General features: G+C 51.8%; 1 pseudogene across 1 annotated transcript; it reads left to right on the top strand.

Annotated features, from left to right (window-relative positions):
• The first annotated feature begins 502 nt into the window (after positions 1 to 502).
• Positions 503 to 4,783, top strand: LOC146177756 (uncharacterized; annotated as a pseudogene). The gene is made up of 2 exons (XR_014701085.1): positions 503 to 2,064; positions 3,154 to 4,783. The product of XR_014701085.1 is annotated as an uncharacterized LOC146177756 (transcript).
• The last annotated feature ends 1,179 nt before the right edge of the window (positions 4,784 to 5,962 follow it).

The following is a 5,962-nucleotide window of genomic DNA, read 5'->3' as shown; positions in this document are numbered from 1 at the left end:
AACTGTAGTCTATAAGTCGGGCCGGAAGCATACCGACGCAAGACTGTTCATCACGCGCTCCCGTCGACGCTCCCACGAAGGACGATGACGACGACGCCTTTTTGGGACCGGTAAGCGCCAGCAGTTTCGCAGAACAACAACGATCAGACCCTGAGCTGAAAGCGCTAGCCGATTACTTAGAAGGAAAGACCACTTCCCCTCCTGGTGTGTTCAGGCGACATTTATCTTCGTTCGCGTTAAGCAATGGCCTCCTCGTGAAGAACTTCGCACCCAACAGGACTGCGCAACTTCTTGTAGTGCCTAAAAACCTCCGGCAGGAAATTCTGCAGGCGTTGCATTATGAGCCCACAGCAGGCCATCTCGGATTTGCAGGTACGTTGCGTCGAATCCAGGAGAAGTGCTACTGGCCGCGACTGCCTGCCGAAGTTGCCCACTACGTGAAGACATGTCGTGAGTGCCAACGACGCAAGACGCCGCCTATCAGACCAGCAGGACTGTATCAGGCACGTATATGACGGTGCGTGTCGGCCGCTGACATGCGCGGTGCGAGCTGCCTGTTATCACTTGCGGGCTATATAATCGGCACGCTTCAATAAACGTACGCTCTTCTTGTTCTGGACATCACGCTGTGGCCACGTTCTTTCCAACTCGGATACATGGTGTCAGAAGTGGCTGAGACGATGTAGCTACACCGACGGCGGACGAAGCATGGAACGGCTTGTCGCACCGGAACCGCTGCGTCTGGCAGGGAACGTCTCGGCATCATGGAAGCGTTTCAAGCAGAAATTTGAGATTTTCCTGCAAGCGTCGGCAGTCAAGGACCAACCGAGAAGTGAGGCTTCGAAAGCTGCGCTCCTGCTGAGCATCGCCGGTGACGAGGCCCTCGATGTGTTCAACAATTTCAAGTTCGAGTCGGGCGAGACCAAGGATGACTACAGCACCTTGATACGAAAGTTCGACGCCTACTGCACAGAGGTGAGCAACGAAGTGCATGAGCGGTACATTTTTCGCACGAGGAACCAAGCGGAAGGAGAGCCATTCGAAAAATTTTTACGGGACTTGAAGAAGCAAGCTTCACAATGTAACTTTGGGACGTTACACGACTCATTGGTAAGAGACCAGATCGTCTTTGGTACCAACAGTCCTAGATTACGAGAGAAGATGCTTCAAGAGAAAGGATTGACGTTGGAAAAAGCGGAGGAGATGTGCAAAATTGCAGAATCAGTAGCACAACAAAAAGAGGTGTGGCGTAAAGAAGAGGGTTGTGTGGATTTTGTTTCAAGGCGCACAGACTTGCAGCATGCACAGAAAGAGCCCAAGTGCCACCGGGAGCAATGGCAGTGTAGAAAGTGTAATCACAAGCACAAACCGAAGCAATGCCCAGCATTTGGTAAAAAGTGCTACGTGTGTGGTAGGTTTCATCACTTTGCTATCTGCTGTAGGAAGTCAAAAGAAGTGGGCGGAGTCGACAGACTTCCGGAGAACGACTTTGACGTACTGGACGTAGGAATTGAATGTGGCACGAATGAGTGGACTGTAAATGCTGAAGTCGGCGGTCAGGAGATTGCCTTCAAAATAGACACAGGGGCGCAAGCGAGCCTCTTACCGTTTTCAGTCTATCGAAAACTGCCATCAGCTGGAGCACTAACTCCGACGAGCACAGTACTACGGGCATATAACGGCGGCGTTATAACGTGCTTTGGGACAGTGTCGGAAACTGTTCGCGTTGGAAATTCCCACACGGTAGTGAAACTTTTCATTGTGAAAAACGGTCGTCAGCCTATACTTGGACTGGACGCCAGTGAAGCCTTGGGACTGGTTCAGCGTACCGTGAATGTTATAAATAAGTCTCTTACAGAAGGTTCTCTCAAGAATTTCAGGCATATTTTCGAAGGACTTGGTTGCTTGAAGCAGCCATATCACATGGTCCTGGAACCTGGAGCAGTACCGGTCGTGCAGCCAGCCCGCCGGGTTCCTTTGGCGCTGGAGGAGCCTCTCAAAAAGGAACTCGAAAGAATGGAACGAGCTGGCATCATTGTGAAAGTGAAGGAGCCTACTGACTGGGTAAGTCCACTGGTTGTCGTCAAGAAAAAAGATGGCGGTTTGCGAGTTTGTTTGGATCCCAGGCAGATCAATCGGCACGTTAAGAGGCAGCATTTCCCCCTCCCGAGACGCGAAGACTTGGAAGCTAAGTTGGCGGGTGCGAAATACTTCAGTTGCTTGGATGCTAACTCGGGGTACCACCAGATACCACTAGATGAAGAAACGTCAAGGATATGTACTTTCTCGTCACCCTTTGGGAGGTACCGATTTTTGCGGTTGCCGTTTGGAATATCATCTGCACCGGAAGTGTTTCACCAAACAATGACTCAAGTTCTGGACAGGCTGCCAGGCGTGCTAGTATATATTGACGACATTCTGGTGTGGGGCTCGACGAGACAAGAGCACGACGACCGACTAGTAGCTGTCCTGAAAGCTGTCGAAAAAGCGGGGTTGACTTTCAATGCACAGAAGTGCAAGTTCAATGTGACCGAAGTAAAGTTCCTCGGTGACATAATAACCGGAAATGGCATATCTCCTAACACACAGCTCGTTAAAACAATGATTGACATGCCAGAACCAACAAGCAAAGCGGATGTTCAACGTATGCTGGGTGTCCTCAACTATTTTGGGAAGTTCAATCCGCGGCTGTCGGAAAGAACGGCGTTATTAAGGGATCTCATCAAATGTCGCTCCGATTTTCAGTGGACGGAAAACCACGCTAAAGAGTGGAAAAACGTAACACAAGTTTTGACTACCGCTCCCGTGCTCGCAATCTTTGACGCTCGAAGGGACACAAAGATTACATGCGACGCTTCGCGGAACGGGGTAGGGGCAGCCCTTCTGCAACGTCATTATGATGAATGGCGACCCGTGGCATACGCATCCCGTGTTCTAACACAAGCAGAGCAGAGGTATGCTCAAATTGAAAAGGAGGCCCTTGGCATTTGCTTTGGTTGCGAAAAGTTCCATCAGTTTGTCTACGGGCGACAACTGCTAATAGAAACTGACCATAAGCCACTCTTATCAATTGCGGAAAAGGCAATCGATGACATGCCACCTCGACTGCAAAGATTTTTTTTGCGCTTGTTTATGTATGACTTCTCCTTGCAGTACATTCCCGGCAAGAACTTGGTTCTAGCTGATATGTTATCACGATCAACGGCTGATGGCGGCAGCAGCAGCAGCCGCCAAGACACTGGCATGGATGAAGTGGAAATTCACGCAGTCGAATCCTTGGGTTATATGGTGACGCCAACGACGCAGCGCGAACTGCAGAGAAACTGCGTGCGACGTCTATCTGCAAGCCGTGGTGCAAAGTCTGTCAAGAGGACAACCAGTGGAAGGTGAACTCAAGCCTTTTACACAAGACCTTTCTGTGGTTAATGGAATACTTTTTAAAGGCTCCAAAGTGGTCGTACCAAAGAGCATGCGAAAGAAAATTCTGTCTAGAATTCATGCGGGACACCTTGGCATGCAAAAATGTAAAGAGAGGGCACGTCGTCTTGTTTTCTGGCCGGGCCTTAACAGTGAGATTGTTTCTCTGGCAGCTAGCTGTCCAACCTGCAGGAAATTCGCTTACGCGCACGCAAAAGAACCACTCCTTATGCGGCCAACTCCCCGATGTGCATGGTATCGGGTGGGAGTGGACATCTTTTTCTTTGCTGCAGACTCGTACTTGGTTGCTTACGATGCATTTTCTAACATTCCAGAGGTGCAGCAACTTCAGGACACTAGTGCAAGGGCTACAATTGCTGCACTCAGCGCTATCTTCGCAAGATATGGCGTGCCACTAGAAGTGTGCACGGACAATGGTCCTCAATTTTCGAGCCACGAGTTTGCTGTATTTGCAAAAAGCTATGACTTTACGCATGTGACTTCGAGTCCCCATTATCCTCAGTCAAATGGGCCGGCTGAAAAAGGTGTGCAGGTTGTCAAACGCATCTTGAAGAAAACCCAGGATTCCGGGGACGATTTCTGGCAAGGCCTGCTGGCCTATCGGTCAACACCACTCGAAGACGGCCAATCCCCGGGGGAACTTTTGCACGGAAGACGCCTGCGAGCCAACCTTCCCGACTTTGAAGAAGTGCCGCGCAGCAAGGTAGAGAAGCATCGCCAGAAAACGCAGGGCAAACCGTTGCCGAAGCTTTCGCGAGGCGACGTGGTAAGGCTGCGAGGAACTACAATGTGGGACCGAAAGGCGAGGGTCGTAGGCGCTCCTGCTCCAAGGTCGTACCAGCTTCTAACGGAAGATGGACGAGTTCTGCGACGTAACCGACGACATCTCGTAGAGACGCGAGAGCGGTATGCCGAGACGGACAGTGGCGATGGTGGCGACACAAGTAGGCCAATCGACAACCCCCGGGTACCTGCCTCGCCTTCGTCACCTGGTACCTGCCTCGCATCGCAGGCCTCGGGAGGACCGCAAAGGACTGCTGGGGAACCACCGTGCGCGGCCAATACAGCGGGAAGCGAGCTTCCGGGTGCCTTGCAGCCACCAGTATTAAGGAGGTCGTCCCGGAACAGGCGGGCCCCGCAACGCCTGTGCTATGACGAGGAATTTAACCAGTGCGCTTAACTAATCCCTGTTGCAGCAACTGTTTTTGTTTGTTCCCGCGAAAAGATGTATCAGGCACGTATATGACGGTGCGTGTCGGCCGCTGACATGCGCGGTGCGAGCTGCCTGTTATCACTTGCGGGCTATATAATCGGCACGCTTCAATAAACGTACGCTCTTCTTGTTCTGGACATCACGCTGTGGCCACGTTCTTTCAAACTCGGATACAGGACTATAAATCTGATTCCGCCCCCAGACCTGCCCTTTCAACAAATTGGGATGGATCTCCTCGGCCCCTTCCCAGCTTCGTCTATGGGTAACAAGTGGATCATCGTGGCCACTGACTAACTTACCCGTTACGCCGAAGCAAAGGCCCTAATAAATGGTACCGCGGCAGAAGTCGCCAAATTTTTTGTCGAACAAATTCTCTTGCGACATGGCGCCTCAGAAGTGCTCATCACGAACAGGGGAACGGCGTTTACGGCAGAGTTGACGCAAGCCATCCTGGAATACAGTCATACTAGCCACCACCACCGATCAACTGCGTACCATCCCCAGACCTATGGTCTGTCGGAGAGCCTGAATAAAACGATCGTGGACATGATCGCCATGTACAGTCGAGCGCGATTTGAAGGTTATCGCGCGAGCGTCGACCGGGTACATGAACAGCGCCATGGCCCAGGATTCTCCGCCGAGGCGAGGGAGGTATCAAGCCAGCTTCCCTCGCTCTTTTTGCTGTTCCTTTAGTAGCCGTCACTCCCTGCTGGGACATCACTTTCATTTTTTTTTTCGCTTAATTCTACGAACAGGCAGTTATCGTTGTGAGCACGACGTGTTCTTCGGTATTATCTGAAATTGGACACTTTATCGCAACAAATGGAAAGCTTAGAATAGAGAGAAAGGGCGGTGAGTATGTCGCGGGGGTGATGGTTGTTGATGGAACAGCGAACGAGGGAGAGCAGAGGGTGAAATCGTGATTTTTCCTGTCCCAAACCCGGCCGCCAGGTCCCTGAAGTGCAAGGCTGGTCGACGCTCGCGCGATAACCTTCAAATCGCGCTCGACTGTACATCGACGCTGAACACAAGACCTGGGACACCAGCTTGCCGTACGTGATCTTCGCGTATAACACGGCAGTCCAGGAGACGACCAGAGCGACCCCATTTAAGCTTGTGTTCGGCAGGGAGCCCACGACGACGCTCGACGCAATGCTGCCGCACGTAATCAACGAGGACAACCTTGACGTCACCGTCTACCTGCAGCGTGCAGCGGAAGACCGACGACTCGCACCGCTGCTTATTAAAGACCAACAGCGCACCGACAGCCGACGATACAACTTACGACGACGCCACGTAGAGTACAATGCA

The sequence above is a fragment of the Amblyomma maculatum genome, chromosome 10, assembly GCF_055883805.1.
Source record: "Amblyomma maculatum isolate TAMU_Amacu chromosome 10, ASM5588380v1, whole genome shotgun sequence".
Classification (NCBI taxonomy): Eukaryota; Metazoa; Arthropoda; class Arachnida; order Ixodida; family Ixodidae; genus Amblyomma; species Amblyomma maculatum.
This window is presented reverse-complemented; position numbering and strand designations above follow the sequence as displayed.